Genomic DNA, 16,084 nt, shown 5'->3' on the forward strand with positions numbered 1-16,084 from the left:
CTTTACCTTGATAATAATTATCATTATACTTTACTTTGATAGTAATTATAATTATCCTCTTATTATCAAAGTAAAGGAAAAGCACAGTGTAATTAAAATGTATCTACTTTGATCCCATTCAGCTGACTTTTCGCTGCAATTTCCATATGGCATTGCCGTGCCAGCCGCAGTGTCTAATTGAAACTATGTGGTACCCCATGTAGTATGTATTTCTCCAGAAGTTAGCGCCTCTCTGGGGCCTCCTTTGCCACGCCACGGGGCACATTCAACCCGTTGAACTTTTCCTGACATTCTGGCTCTTTTTCACTACTTTGTCATAATTTGCAACTGCTGCACTGCAAACCTGCTGCTCCTCCGGCTTCCCGCACAAGTTGTTCTTATTAACTGCTCAGTTCTCCAGCTCTGCAGCTCTCCAGCAGAGGAGTTAATAGACCGTGATGGGGCGGGGTCCTAGAAACAGGACACAACTGCTTGACTATGCAACTGCATATCCCTGCCGTCGGGGGCTATGTCCTGGGCTGTTGTCCTTTGACTGTGTCGCTGCATAATTTATGACTGCTTACTGGCTCCCTGGCTCCCTGGCACTCAGGCTGTTTTTTGTTAGCCAACACAACACAGGCCACGGGACAGGACCTCTCCCTCCTTGGGTGGAGCCTTAAATCAGTTGTAAATCGATTGATGTATGGCCAACTTATTTGCACCAAACCGATGCGACGGCTTTAAGCGCCCTGGGCCGCATGGGGAATTTCCTCGACTAACTCAATTATTGAACAATTTAATTTGGCCTGCACTGCTTGACTTTGAGGGCCGTGCCTCCTGTTGCTCCTGGCCATCCGGGTGTGCCTCGATTAGCATGTTCTCAACACATTTACGTACTACCCACAAGAATTCACACTCCCACAAACACTAGTCATTTCTAATCCATAAGCAGCTAATAAATTTGGTCATGCATCATGTGGAGAGATTTTGGGCGGGGTTTCAGCTCCACATCCTGGCCAAATTGACCCCCACTGGAGGGCAAACATCGATGTTGTTCTGGGCGTAATTAGTGAAATGACTGAAGCCACCAAACCACTCCGCACTCTACGATTAAAGTTCTCGCGTTCCCGGGTCCAGCCTGCAAAGTGCATCATTAATTTTAAAGCACTGCCAGGGGAGTCATGATATATTGTTAATGGTGGCTGGAACTTGATATGCACTTTGTTAAATATAAATATATATAATTTAAATGGCTTCTTGCTTCTTGCATATTAAATTTATCCCTTTGGAAAGAAGTTAGTTTCTGAAACTATTTAATGTGACGCTAAAATGGTACTGAACTGCATTTTCTCTACCCTAATTTATAATTCGCGCAGCACTCAACAAGTTTTCTTCAAGTCGACTTTTATGAGGTTGTAGAAATCGAAAGCATAACAATTTACGATAAAATGTCTGATAGCCTGTTTCGACGTAAATTTTGGCCTGTCTACGCATAAAACTTAATGGGCATTACAAAATTACAGCTGTTGCACGCCTAGCGGTCCTTCACCATGGTTATTACTTTGTTTATCGACCTTATTTCGTATGTCAACAGTTATGACGACCACAAAAGTCAATTAGCCCTGTAGCTACGAAGCTGGCCTTTAAAGGCAACAGTTTTACTTAACATATCACTTGGATACAGTTTAATAATTAGTTGGTTTTTTGAAGCGTCTTAGCCATGATGAAGAATGCTTAAGCAGTTGTAGTATCTACCCACAAAAGGTTGAGCGGTTTTGTACAGCTTAGCGAAAAGTTGGCTTTTTGCAATCCATCGATATACATATGTACACATATATCTTAAGTACAGTGTGCATATAGCTGAGAGCTACATTTCGGAAGATTTAAATACATTTGCTTACAGCAGAGGACGGGAAATTATAATAAAAACAAATTAAGTTTTAATAATAAAAATGGTGCTTCATAAAATTAAAATCCTTTTACACATTTTCATCTTGTATTCAAATCGTATACAACTACATCTTTAGGAATTCTTAAACATCTACTAATATGTAAACGCAAGCGTAGAGCCTAAGATTTGTAGGAAAATGGAGTTAGTCAGATAACGTACCTATAGATTAAGCTGAAAACAAAACTTGGCGCCACCTAGCCCTGTAACCGCTTCTAATTGCTTGGATACAGCTGTATTCGAATGTCTTTCCAAAGTACATATTTGGGTGTGCGTGCTTATTTGTTTCTGCCAGTGCCTGTGGGCCATTGCTCGATTCTTTGTGCGTTCTCGGCTTATAAATTTAGTCAAAGCACGTAGCGTAAACTTGGCAATAAATCCGTAAGCCCAAGCGTCCATGGACCACCCCGCATATACGTTAGCATGTATCCCTGACTTACACGCATCCCGCTGTGGAACACGTGGCGTATTAACAATATCGACATGAGTAAACAAATGCCCAAGGGGGATCACGAGGGGAAACATGAAGAAGTCTGCAGATTGCTCGAAGTAATTTACACTTTTCCAACTTCAACTTACAAACTTTGCCCACTCTCTTCTCGCTTTACAGAAGTGCAAACCACGGGGAAGAGGCAAAAAAGTGGAACGACAACAGAAATTAACACAAATGCCTCATAAACTGGCATATCTTGATTGGGAACGGGAACCGGAAGTGCCACCCACCAGCCCAAGGACACGTGTTAAGTAGCTCTATCCATAGTCATTATCAGTGAACGGTGAGCAAACATGCCGAACCTCCATCACGTCGACTACAATCGAAAGTATTCCGCCACGGAAACGATTCAGGTAAGCTTTGCTCCTTCGGGTCCTTCAATTTCTTTGCCATTTAAGTCGAATCGCCTGCTTGCTGGCATTAAAAAATACGACTTAAGTGCGATAATTAAAAATGAAACGAACAATTTACGAGCCGAGGAGTCTGGCACGCGACCAAATTTGTGGGCGTTCCTCGGGCTCTATCTTATCCTGGTGATTTTTCACACCCAGGATAGCGGGGATCTGGGGGCCAGAATGCAATGGAGTCCGAATGGAGACCTTACGTTTGACTTGCTCCTCGACTGGATTGATGTGCTCCGTCGCTTTGCTGTTTGCCTGAGCAGAGCTCAGCAAATTAATTGTTTCGTGTTTTTTGGACAATGCCAGCCTGGGAGCAACCCCCAAGACACGCCTACTGTCCCGCTAATTGCTGTCATAAATTTTGAACTCAACTCGCTGGGAAACATTCCTTCGGCAAATTGTTATACTCTGTCGCCGGGGAAAACGGGATAAAGGGGGTAGTTGCGCTATTACCAAAGGGTTGCTCAAGGAATTCGGGTAGATTGAGCAATTAGGGAAAGAAATAGCTTAATGGAAAGTGTTCCTGTGGGGAATCGGGATGCGACTTGCCTGGGAAAGGAAAGATATCATTGCGATATTTATTTTTATTTGAAAATAAATTTTTTGATGATATTATTTGTTGTACCTTAGTATCTTAAAACACACCTAACAGAGTTTTCCTGGATACTAAAAATTTTACAACAAATAAATGAAATATTAATTTTATAACTCACTTGGGGAATGCTTTTAATATTTGAAATATTAGGCTGAGGTCTGTAATGTTTTTAATATATCCTCACAATCCTATTGTATAAAACTACCTATCAGGATTTCAAGTTCCTGAAATGCTTTCCCATACATTAAAGAGTATATATTATTCGGCACAATACAGGAGTGTTACTTTTCAGATCCCATTTGTTTTGGTTTGCATGTTGTCTCAGCTTCGGCTTTTCCCGCGACCACTTTCCTCGAACTTTCCCGCACTTTCTCCGCCCCGTCAGCCTGCAGCAAAATCGCAAAAAACAACGTCGGGAAAGTCTGTACTGGCTGCTGTTGCTTTTTATTCCTCAGTTGGGTTTGTTTTGTTTTCGCTCATGGAGAACGCGGCTCTTCCGGATTCCTTTGGTGCCGGGTAAAAACGAGATGGACATAAACCGGTGAGGGTGAAGGGCGGTCTTCGTCTCTGAAACTTGATTAAGTAGTTTCCGCGTGCTTTTATTTGCACAATAAAAACATAACTTTTTTTGTTGCGCTGGAGCTGCTTCTCTAGTATTAAAGTCGGATGAAAAGGAGCGCTAGAGCAAAATGTGTGAAGTGGACTTTTCCCCGGGAATTGCATCCCTCTTTTCATTCTGGACGTGTTTCCTGGCTGTTACCATTTAAGCCGCTATTTTTATGGCTTTTGCGCTGGAATGATAACGTTATGGCTCCATTGTGACAAGTCGCGAACGTGGTTTAGTTAAAATGTCTCGTCATGTGGGATCACACGGATGGATGGGTCATTCCCTCCCATGAGAAAGTCAGTACTGGCTGGATTCAAATATTTCAGGAACAAGGGAACATATAGTTTGATGTCAAAATAATTGAATTTAGAAATCCTTTTAATTTACCTGTGAAATATCAAATGGAAAATAATACATTTTATATCTTAAAATATCCAGGGAAGAACTTATATGTATATTAAATACTATTAATAATAGTATTAATTAACAAAATATTTGTAAATATTTATTCAAGAGCGGTTTCCAATATATACATTTTTAAATAAGCTAAATTTACAATCTCGCTTCATTTTAATGTATAGAAATATTGTCTTTTAATTTTTGACTTCTTTACCATGCTTTTACCTTAAAAGGTTTTACGAGATTTTAGAAAACTGTTCTCTGCTCCGATTCGTTTACGCCCAAATACTATTAACTGTTTTCTGGTTTCAACTAATGGTCGGGTAACTGAACAGTCTGCGATTCTGAAGGAAATAGCGACCATATGCCGCTCTATATACCCGCAGACGTCGCGTCCCATTAAAAATGATTACAGAAATGCCTTAGCACGCCCTCCCACGAAAGAAATTTCACTTTTCGCCGCATATGCTGCCCGCTTGGAAGTTGCCTTTTTTGCCAATTTTTTTTTGGCAAAACAAACAACATAAATATGGATTTCTCATTAAAATGCCAAAGTTATGCCGGCACGTAGATGGAAATGCTGCGAGTCCTTCGAGAGCGACGCCTGCGCCTTCGACATGTTTTGCTCTCCCCAATGTCAATGTCGACGTTCTCTTAGCCACGTTTGTTGTGCTCTCTTATTGGCCAAGTCACGTGCTGCCATTGAAGGAATTTCACTGCCGGCAGGAGCGGATCGTAAAGGAGAGCATCCAGAAAGGAGGGTGGCCACTTCTCCTAACACTCAGCCAGGACTCCAGGACGCCAGGACAATGTGACGCATTTGTCATGAAACGGATTTCCGGTATTGTCGTCGCTGTCTCTGCCACCCCACGGGGCACCACCCATCCGCACCCATCCGCACCCATCCACACCCATCTACACTTAGCTTCCCTAGGCAAACTTGTTCAATTTTTTATGACACAGGCGTGGAGGAGCGAGGAACGATAGAAGTCTAAGGCTAAGGAAAAACACAAAGTTTGTCGTGCCCGGCCGCAAAAGTGGCTATTTAGCATTTTAGAGTAGGCGAACATGACCTCAAGGAACCTTGTGCTCCGCTCATCACACTCCTCAGAGTCCTTGCGACTCTAGGCTCTGAATTTTTCATTAATTGTATTTCAAATGGGACGCTAAAAAGCAGAAGAAATGGAAATTTAAATGAACGAATTTCGCAATGATTTCGGGCAATGGGCGAATTGAGGGTGGTGCATACAATGTGTAGGTTTAGTCATTTAAAGGGCATTTCAAGGTATCCTCAAGTTTTGAAATCATTCTTTTGTGCCGGTAAGCAAACGATTATGTTATATTCTTTAATTATTGATATAGGATCCTTTTTTATTGTTTTGACCGAAAGAGAAGCTAATATGTTGATCTACATAAGATTATTATATATATATATATAACAGCTTGTTGCATACCTTAAGCGAAACTCACCCCTAAAGTGCATTTTCCCTCGTTAGAAAACCAGGTAGTAACTACCATTCAGGTATGAACTGCATGGAAAGTATGCAACCGTTTGCCATGCTCGTTAATCCTTAGCGCACTAATAATTCCCAAATAGTTCTGGCTTCCCTTGAGTGGAGTAGGGACTGATTTGGGATTGGAAGTTATCTTTGCGCAGAGGCGATATCGTAACCAATGAAGTTCTACTGAGGTGCGATTATTGCTAGTTGAAAACTTTAACCAATACCCCGCCATGGGGACGTGAAACACCGTCCACTACGGCAATTTTTGGAAGCCCGAGAGGGCCATTAAAAATAAATTCGAACATTAGTCTATAGTCTCTGTTGGGCACCGCTTCGGTGCTGAGCTCAGCATCATTAATGAGAGTTAATGAAAGGACACTAAACTCAAATCTTAATGGGTCATAATCGTTAAATGGCCATATAACAAAGATCCTTCGGATAACCCTGTGCCGGTTTAAAGAGGCTATGAAACCCACAGAAATTGCATATCATCGTGTAAAACTATTTTGCCTAACCATTAATTTAAGCCATTCGCAACACACACTCATCCTCAAAAAGGGTTCATGGGCATTAGACAAATTAAACCTAATGGTATCTCACATTTAGCCTACTCTCCAGCTAAATCACAATAACCATCCTGTATGCTGTGCATGCAAATGTGACTGGTTGTGTGTGAATGCGGGAAAATTCCCAAAATACTTCTGACCGAAAATTACTGTCGCAATTTATGTTTATGCGACTGGAAACTTTTCCTTCGGCTGGATTTTTGTGTTTTTATAGTTCAAGTTCGACACGAGTAGAGAACCAGATAAACGGAAACCTTTAACTTCTATGTAAATTTACAACTTTGCTAGTTTTGGCTTTCGAAAAACTTCACCCGAGCTTTTTTGGTTCCTTTTGTGGCATAAAGCCAATTTGGACACAGACATAAATACAAAAAAAGGAACGACCCCTCACAAAGTTCAGATTTTCCGATGCGTAACGTCGGTTTAACTCAAGAGACCAGCGTTGGTGGCTTGTTTCCTTTTTATGAACTAAGCAGATGTAATTTCAAGGCGACCCATGACCCCAAACATATTTCATTTTTTACGCTTAGCCTACTTTTTGTCAATGCCGAGCATGTAGCACAGATTTGGATTGCTGGCCTTTTCTTGGATCTTTTCAATTTATGTGTTATTTATGCAAAGCAATCCCGCATTGATGAAGATGCTTTTCCAGAATACTTAAGCCTCGGGAACCAAGAAAGAGATAAAATAATTCAATTAAAATTTATGGAAATGGCAAGTGGAATGGCAGACTAGTTATCTAACAATTCTACGTCCGAACTAATTTTCAGCATTATTAATATAATATAATTAAAATCGTTGGTCGAGCTACATAAATAGCCAGGCCCTAAGGAAATAGAGATTCTACTCATTAGAGTGTTCCTCCCCACGGAAATCTTTACTAAAAGGCGAAAGATTTTTTCGACAATTGAATGTCCAGAATGCCGAATAATTCTAAGCGCAGTTCGAAAATATTAGTAAAAATGGTACATTTATGGTTTGTTACCTGATTGATATAAAAATGTTAAGGGACCGTTTCCGCAAAATCTCTATCATGTAGGGATGCAAATTAAATTTAAAATATATTCATTTAAATAATATTACATAATGTTTATAATATATGAACATTTAATTGCAATATAAATGGTCATTGCAATAAATTAATAATAAATAACAATGACCAAATGGATAATCCCCAAAAGTATACAGTAGTATTTCTTGTTTTTTTCCTGTTCCAAACACAATAATTCCCAACGTGTTTTAGCTGCAATTGCATGAAGTCCTTCATTTTGAAAAGATTTAGTTATCGCTTCTCGGCCTTATGGCTAAGATCAAAGTGTAGTATCTGTTCTTATCAGCTTAACATCTGATAGTTCCTCCATTGGAGGACAACAAATGTTAAACTGATTTTTGGAATCAGACGGAGTGCTAGGGGCTTGCTCCACCTCTGTCGCGGGTTGGCCCGGTATTGCAGTACCGCCGGGATTTCGGCCCAACTGAATAATGAATATTAACATTTGTGAAAAATACACAGCCCCATTATCGAGCGAATGGCTTCACGTTTGACGTTGAAAACAATCTCACCCTGTTACATGCAAATTCGAATGATAGGATAGTTTCCTGCTGACATTGCAAAAGTCTTTGCCTTGCAATTCCTTTGCTTCTGTTCCTTTTGGGCGGAGGCAATCTGGTCTTTATCTATCGAAAATTGTTTAGCCTTCGTCGCGTTGTCAAGTGATTTGGAAAATTGAATTGATCAATTGTTGACAGTTCTTTGCGGTAGTGACCATTCGAATTGTGCTTTACTGAGCCAATCCTCACATTTGGTGAGGCATTGCTTATAAATGATATAAATAACTCCGAAGTTTTCACTGAATTGTGTTATATATCAAAAGTTTCGTAATCGCAAGGAATATAAAAACTAACTAGAAAATCAAAATCGTAACGGTCAATTTTGAAAATATTCAAATCCAAAACGTAAAAAACATAACTTAAATAAAAACTTAAAAGCTGTTTTCCGTTAACAGCGTTACATTTTGCTCCACCGCCCCCAACAGATTCACTTTTCAAAATGCCTAGTTTCCCACTTTCAATATTTTCTGCAGTTGCAAAGAGCATCAATCAATTTTCCTACTTATTCTCCTCGCGTACTAGCTCTTCGGTGCTTATCGTCACTACGTAGATTGCCACCGGAAGTGATTACCATTTTATTGTTAAGATTAAGAAAATAATCATTTAAAGTGTAACATAATATTACACGAAGTGGTTTTAATAAGGATAAGGTTCTAGAAAATATTTGATTAATTATTTGTGGGCACGAAAAATAGTTTTTTATTAAGCTTTTGATTAAAATTTTGTAAATCAAATATAAACAGTGATTTTTTCAGAAAAAATATGCACACGTAAACGATAAAATTCGGCTTACAGGGATATTCGGTTTTAATTTTTAACTTTCCCGCGCGAATAAAATGTTAAAAACTAAACAAAAATAAACAAATTTAGAATTGGAAAACTGAAGATTACTTAATTTGATAAATAAATTCCAGTCACTTCAGTATTTATAACTATTTATAACTAAAACTTGTTGGAGCTGCCAATGTTTTATTATAGTTCTTAAAATAACGAAAGGTAATATTAAACGCCTTAATACACCATATTCAAAGTTGTGTTTCTTATTATTATACATTTTATTCATGTTCAAAGTTAATAAAATAAAAAACCGAAAATAAAAAGCTTCAACAAAGATACACGGGATTAAATCCGCAGCAGATACTCACATATAAACCAATTTTGCTTACGTTACCTTTATACAATTTAAATTGGCATTTGAGTATGTATTGCACATTCTTTTTAACTGCGGTATTATATTTCCTTCTTTCTTTTCTGTTGGTCAGACCACAATGATCCGGTCAATTACGACCTTTATATTCGTTAATCAGCTTAAGAAAGTTCAGTACCGCCTACACATCATATTTAAATCATTTAACCACAGAGTCGTCGTGTAAGGAAGCTAAGATAAGCTCAGCATGGTTTTAGAGACATATTTGAAAGATATTTTTTATTTTGATATAAAAAAGTTTTATTAAAACAAGTTAAAACTACATAAGCAGTTTATAAAACATACCTATAAAAAACCCCAAGTTTTAAACTAATTTACATTAAACAACAACACAAATAAGTTAATTTTATGTGTAAAATTAAACAAAAAACCCCGTTTATCATTTTGATTAGTTTGGCACCCTGTAAGATAAGGAAGCCGCAGCAGATTTTAGTTATTCTGGTTCTAAATAGTATTCCCCTTTTCACACACTCGTCTGGAGCATCAAGTGTTGCGCTGAACAGTTAATATTATAAAATGTATAATTAATGGGCCCGATAACATAAGCTGTCAGGCCTTAATAAAAATTGAGTTTAGACTCATTAGAGTGTTCCTCTCCACGGAAATCTTTAGTAAAAGGCGAAAGATTTATTCGACAATTGAAGAGAAACCAGAGTGACTTTACATCAGCAACATTATGCCTCTAGGATCAGTATTGGCCAGAACCACTTGGGAATTTTAAGAGTCATTTGGGTATGAATGCAAACTCACTTAAAGATAGCTGTCGCAACCTTGGCAGCTACCCAGATGCCACATTTCAAGGGTAGTTACCTACATTTCTATATGTGGTGTGTATAAATACTCATGCATAGAGTAGAGAGTACGCCAGATTTGATAGAAATAATGAAACATGTAGTGGAAAGCGTTTCAGACCCCATAAAGTGTATACCTTCTTAATCAGGATAACTTGCCTAGTCGGGCAGATCGATGACTTCCCATCCGTTTGTCCGTATAAACTTCGTGTTCTCGAAAACTATACGTGCGAGGAAGTTGATATTAGGCATGTCCTTTTACTCTTCATACATACATATGTATACATATGCATTTATACCTGCATCTGATCTGACAAGGTTGCCCTTGATCTGACAAGGACCTTTGCGATGTGAGGAAATCCTCCCCTAAAATATGCAATACCGATTTTGGATTCTGAACTCTACATATATTGTAATTCCTAACTGGCTTTAGCTGCAATTGCATGAAGTCCTTCCTTTTGAAAAGGAGTAGTTATCGCTTCTCGGCCTTATGGCTAAGATCAAAGTGTAGTATCTGTTCTTATCAGCTTAACATCTGATAGTTCCTCCATTGGAGGACAACAAATGTTAAACTGATTTTTGGAATCAGACGGAGTGCTAGGGGCTTGCTCCACCTCTGTCGCGGGTTGGCCCGGTATTGCAGTACCGCCGGGATTTCGGCCCAACTGAATAATGAATATTAACATTTGTGAAAAATACACAGCCCCATTATCGAGCGAATGGCTTCACGTTTGACGTTGAAAACAATCTCACCCTGTTACATGCAAATTCGAATGATAGGATAGTTTCCTGCTGACATTGCAAAAGTCTTTGCCTTGCAATTGCTTCTGTTCCTTTTGGGCGGAGGCAATCTGGTCTTTATCTATCGAAAATTGTTTAGCCTTCGTTGCGTTGTCAAGTGATTTGGAAAATTGAATTGATCAATTGTTGACAGTTCTTTGCGGTAGTGACCATTCGAATTGTGCTTTACTGAGCCAATCCTCACATTTGGTGAGGCATTGCTTATAAATGATATAAATAACTCCGAAGTTTTCACTGAATTGTGTTATATATCAAAAGTTTCGTAATCGCAAGGAATATAAAAACTAACTAGAAAATCAAAATCGTAACGGTCAATTTTGAAAATATTCAAATCCAAAACGTAAAAAACATAACTTAAATAAAAACTTAAAAGCTGTTTTCCGTTAACAGCGTTACATTTTGCTCCACCGCCCCCAACAGATTCACTTTTCAAAATGCCTAGTTTCCCACTTTCAATATTTTCTGCAGTTGCAAAGAGCATCAATCAATTTTCCTACTTATTCTCCTCGCGTACTAGCTCTTCGGTGCTTATCGTCACTACGTAGATTGCCACCGGAAGTGATTACCATTTTATTGTTAAGATTAAGAAAATAATCATTTAAAGTGTAACATAATATTACACGAAGTGGTTTTAATAAGGATAAGGTTCTAGAAAATATTTGATTAATTATTTGTGGGCACGAAAAATAGTTTTTTATTAAGCTTTTGATTAAAATTTTGTAAATCAAATATAAACAGTGATTTTTTCAGAAAAAATATGCACACGTAAACGATAAAATTCGGCTTACAGGGATATTCGGTTTTAATTTTTAACTTTCCCGCGCAAATAAAATGTTAAAAACTAAACAAAAATAAACAAATTTAGAATTGGAAAACTGAAGATTACTTAATTCGATAAATATATTAAATTCCAGTCACTTCAGTATGTATAACTATTTATAACTAAAACTTGTTGGAGCTGCCAATGTTTTATTATAGTTCTTAAAATAACGAAAGGTAATATTAAACGCCTTAATACACCATATTTAAAGTTGTGTTTCTTATTATTATACATTTTATTCATGTTCAAAGTTAATAAAATAAAAAACCGAAAATAAAAAGCTTCAACAAAGATACACGGGATTAAACCCGCAGCAGATAACCAATTTTGCTTACGTTACCTTTATACAATTTAAATTGGCATTTGAGTATGTATTGCACATTCTTTTTAACTGCGGTATTATATTTCCTTCTTTCTTTTCTGTTGGTCAGACCACAATGATCCGGTCAATTACGACCTTTATATTCGTTAATCAGCTTAAGAAAGTTCAGTACCGCCTACACATCATATTTAGATCATTTAACCACAGCGTCGTCGTGTAAGGAAGCTAAGAAAAGCTCAGCATGGTTTTAGAGACATATTTGAAAGATATTTTTTATTTTGATATAAAAAAGTTTTATTAAAACAAGTTAAAACTACATAAGCAGTTTATAAAACATACCTATAAAAAACGCCAAGTTTTAAACTAATTTACATTAAACAACAACACAAATAAGTTAATTTTATGTGTAAAATTAAACAAAAAACCCCGTTTATCATTTTGATTAGTTTGGCACCCTGTAAGATAAGGAAGCCGCAGCAGATTTTAGTTATTCTGGTTCTAAATAGTATTCCCCTTTTCACACACTCGTCTGGAGCATCAAGTGTTGCGCTGAACAGTTAATATTATAAAATGTATAATTAATGGGCCCGATAACATAAGCTGTCAGGCCTTAATAAAAATTGAGTTTAGACTCATTAGAGTGTTCCTCTCCACGGAAATCTTTAGTAAAAGGCGAAAGATTTATTCGACAATTGAAGAGAAACCAGAGTGACTTTACATCAGCAACATTATGCCTCTAGGATCAGTATTGGCCAGAACCACTTGGGAATTTTAAGAGTCATTTGGGTATGAATGCAAACTCACTTAAAGATAGCTGTCGCAACCTTGGCAGCTACCCAGATGCCACATTTCAAGGGTAGTTACCTACATTTCTATATGTGGTGTGTATAAATACTCATGCATAGAGTAGAGAGTACGCCAGATTTGATAGAAATAATGAAACATGTAGTGGAAAGCGTTTCATTCCCCATAAAGTGTATACCTTCTTAATCAGGATAACTTGCCTAGTCGGGCAGATCGATGACTTCCCATCCGTTTGTCCGTATAAACTTCGTGTTCTCGAAAACTATACGTGCGAGGAAGTTGATATTAGGCATGTCCTTTTACTCTTCATACATACATATGTATACATATGCATTTATACCTGCATCTGATCTGACAAGGTTGCCCTTGATCTGACAAGGACCTTTGCGATGTGAGGAAATCCTCCCCTAAAATATGCAATACCGATTTTGGATTCTGAACTCTACATATATTGTAATTCCTAACTGGCTTTAGCTGCAATTGCATGAAGTCCTTCCTTTTGAAAAGGAGTAGTTATCGCTTCTCGGCCTTATGGCTAAGATCAAAGTGTAGTATCTGTTCTTATCAGCTTAACATCTGATAGTTCCTCCATTGGAGGACAACAAATGTTAAACTGATTTTTGGAATCAGACGGAGTGCTAGGGGCTTGCTCCACCTCTGTCGCGGGTTGGCCCGGTATTGCAGTACCGCCGGGATTTCGGCCCAACTGAATAATGAATATTAACATTTGTAAAAAATACACAGCCCCATTATCGAGCGAATGGCTTCACGTTTGACGTTGAAAACAATCTCACCCTGTTACATGCAAATTCGAATGATAGGATAGTTTCCTGCTGACATTGCAAAAGTCTTTGCCTTGCAATTCCTTTGCTTCTGTTCCTTTTGGGCGGAGGCAATCTGGTCTTTATCTATCGAAAATTGTTTAGCCTTCGTCGCGTTGTCAAGTGATTTGGAAAATTGAATTGATCAATTGTTGACAGTTCTTTGCGGTAGTGCCCATTCGAATTGTGCTTTACTGAGCCAATCCTCACATTTGGTGAGGCATTGCTTATAAATGATATAAATAACTCCGAAGTTTTCACTGAATTGTGTTATATATCAAAAGTTTCGTAATCGTAAGGAATATAAAAATTAACTAGAAAATCAAAATCGTAACGGTCAATTTTGAAAATATTCAAATCCAAAACGTAAAAAACATAACTTAAATAAAAACATAAAAGCTGTTTTCCGTTAACAGCGTTACATTTTGCTCCACCTCCCCCAACAGATTCACTTTTCAAAATGCCTAGTTTCCCATTTTCAATATTTTCTGCAGTTGCAAAGAGCATCAATCAGTTTTCCTACTTATTCTCCTCGCGTACTACCTCTTCTGTGCTCATCGTCACTACGTAGATTGCACCGGAAGTGATTACCATTTTTTTTTGTTAAGATTAACAAAATAATCATTAAGTGTTACATAATATAACATGAAGTGGTTTTAATAAGGATAAGATTCTAGAAAATATTTGATCAATTATTTGTGGGCACGAAAAATAGTTTTTTATTAAGCTTTTGATTAAAATTTGTAAATCAAATATAAACAGTGATTTTTTCAGAAAAAATATGCACACGTAAACGATAAAATTCGGCTTACATGGATATTCGGTTTTAATTTTTAACTTTCCCGCGCGAATAAAATGTTAAAAACTAAACAAAAATAAACAAATTTAGAATTGGAAAACTGAAGATTACTTAATTTGATAAATAAATTCCAGTCACTTCAGTATTTATAACTATTTATAACTAAAACTTGTTGGAGCTGCCAATGTTTTATTATAGTTCTTAAAATAACGAAAGGTAATATTAAACGCCTTAATACACCATATTTAAAGTTGTGTTTCTTATTATTATACATTTTATTCATGTTCAAAGTTAATAAAATAAAAAACCGAAAATAAAAAGCTTCAACAAAGATACACGGGATTAAATCCGCAGCAGATACTCACATATAAACCAATTTTGCTTACGTTACCTTTATACAATTTAAATTGGCATTTGAGTATGTATTGCACATTCTTTTTAACTGCGGTATTATATTTCCTTCTTTCTTTTCTGTTGGTCAGACCACAATGATCCGGTCAATTACGACCTTTATATTCGTTAATCAGCTTAAGAAAGTTCAGTACCGCCTACACATCATATTTAAATCATTTAACCACAGAGTCGTCGTGTAAGGAAGCTAAGATAAGCTCAGCATGGTTTTAGAGACATATTTGAAAGATATTTTTTATTTTGATATAAAAAAGTTTTATTAAAACAAGTTAAAACTACATAAGCAGTTTATAAAACATACCTATAAAAAACCCCAAGTTTTAAACTAATTTACATTAAACAACAACACAAATAAGTTAATTTTATGTGTAAAATTAAACAAAAAACCCCGTTTATCATTTTGATTAGTTTGGCACCCTGTAAGATAAGGAAGCCGCAGCAGATTTTAGCTATTCTGGTTCTAAATAGTATTCCCCTTTTCACACACTCGTCTGGAGCATCAAGTGTTGCGCTGAACAGTTAATATTATAAAATGTATAATTAATGGGCCCGATAACATAAGCTGTCAGGCCTTAATAAAAATTGAGTTTAGACTCATTAGAGTGTTCCTCTCCACGGAAATCTTTAGTAAAAGGCGAAAGATTTATTCGACAATTGAAGAGAAACCAGAGTGACTTTACATCAGCAACATTATGCCTCTAGGATCAGTATTGGCCAGAACCACTTGGGAATTTTAAGAGTCATTTGGGTATGAATGCAAACTCACTTAAAGATAGCTGTCGCAACCTTGGCAGCTACCCAGATGCCACATTTCAAGGGTAGTTACCTACATTTCTATATGTGGTGTGTATAAATACTCATGCATAGAGTAGAGAGTACGCCAGATTTGATAGAAATAATGAAACATGTAGTGGAAAGCGTTTCAGACCCCATAAAGTGTATACCTTCTTAATCAGGATAACTTGCCTAGTCGGGCAGATCGATGACTTCCCATCCGTTTGTCCGTATAAACTTCGTGTTCTCGAAAACTATACGTGCGAGGAAGTTGATATTAGGCATGTCCTTTTACTCTTCATACATACATATGTATACATATGCATTTATACCTGCATCTGATCTGACAAGGTTGCCCTTGATCTGACAAGGACCTTTGCGATGTGAGGAAATCCTCCCCTAAAATATGCAATACCGATTTTGGATTCTGAAC

At 37.3% G+C, this 16,084-nt stretch overlaps 8 non-coding genes across 8 annotated transcripts; 4 read left to right on the top strand and 4 right to left on the bottom strand.

Annotated features, from left to right (window-relative positions):
- Positions 1 to 6,067: 6,067 nt before the first annotated feature.
- Positions 6,068 to 6,207, top strand: LOC6549094. The gene has a single exon (XR_046588.2). It is a non-coding gene; the product is annotated as a U4 spliceosomal RNA (small nuclear RNA).
- A 1,087-nt stretch (positions 6,208 to 7,294) lies between these two features.
- On the bottom strand, positions 7,295 to 7,421 carry LOC113564365. Its single transcript, XR_003407960.1, has one exon. It is a non-coding gene; the product is annotated as a U5 spliceosomal RNA (small nuclear RNA).
- Positions 7,422 to 7,774: 353 nt separating this feature from the next.
- Positions 7,775 to 7,970, top strand: LOC6549093. Its single transcript, XR_046587.2, has one exon. It is a non-coding gene; the product is annotated as a U2 spliceosomal RNA (small nuclear RNA).
- A 1,880-nt stretch (positions 7,971 to 9,850) lies between these two features.
- On the bottom strand, positions 9,851 to 9,966 carry LOC113564364. Its single transcript, XR_003407959.1, has one exon. It is a non-coding gene; the product is annotated as a U5 spliceosomal RNA (small nuclear RNA).
- A 607-nt stretch (positions 9,967 to 10,573) lies between these two features.
- On the top strand, positions 10,574 to 10,769 carry LOC6549091. Its single transcript, XR_046585.2, has one exon. It is a non-coding gene; the product is annotated as a U2 spliceosomal RNA (small nuclear RNA).
- Positions 10,770 to 12,638: 1,869 nt separating this feature from the next.
- LOC6556200 lies at positions 12,639 to 12,754 on the bottom strand. The gene has a single exon (XR_046926.2). It is a non-coding gene; the product is annotated as a U5 spliceosomal RNA (small nuclear RNA).
- A 607-nt stretch (positions 12,755 to 13,361) lies between these two features.
- On the top strand, positions 13,362 to 13,557 carry LOC6556199. The gene has a single exon (XR_046927.2). It is a non-coding gene; the product is annotated as a U2 spliceosomal RNA (small nuclear RNA).
- Positions 13,558 to 15,435: 1,878 nt separating this feature from the next.
- On the bottom strand, positions 15,436 to 15,551 carry LOC6549092. The gene has a single exon (XR_046586.2). It is a non-coding gene; the product is annotated as a U5 spliceosomal RNA (small nuclear RNA).
- Positions 15,552 to 16,084: the final 533 nt, after the last annotated feature.

The sequence above is a fragment of the Drosophila erecta genome, unplaced genomic scaffold (genome assembly GCF_003286155.1).
Source record: "Drosophila erecta strain 14021-0224.00,06,07 unplaced genomic scaffold, DereRS2 tig00000092-arrow-pilon, whole genome shotgun sequence".
Lineage (NCBI taxonomy): Eukaryota > Metazoa > Arthropoda > Insecta > Diptera > Drosophilidae > Drosophila > Drosophila erecta.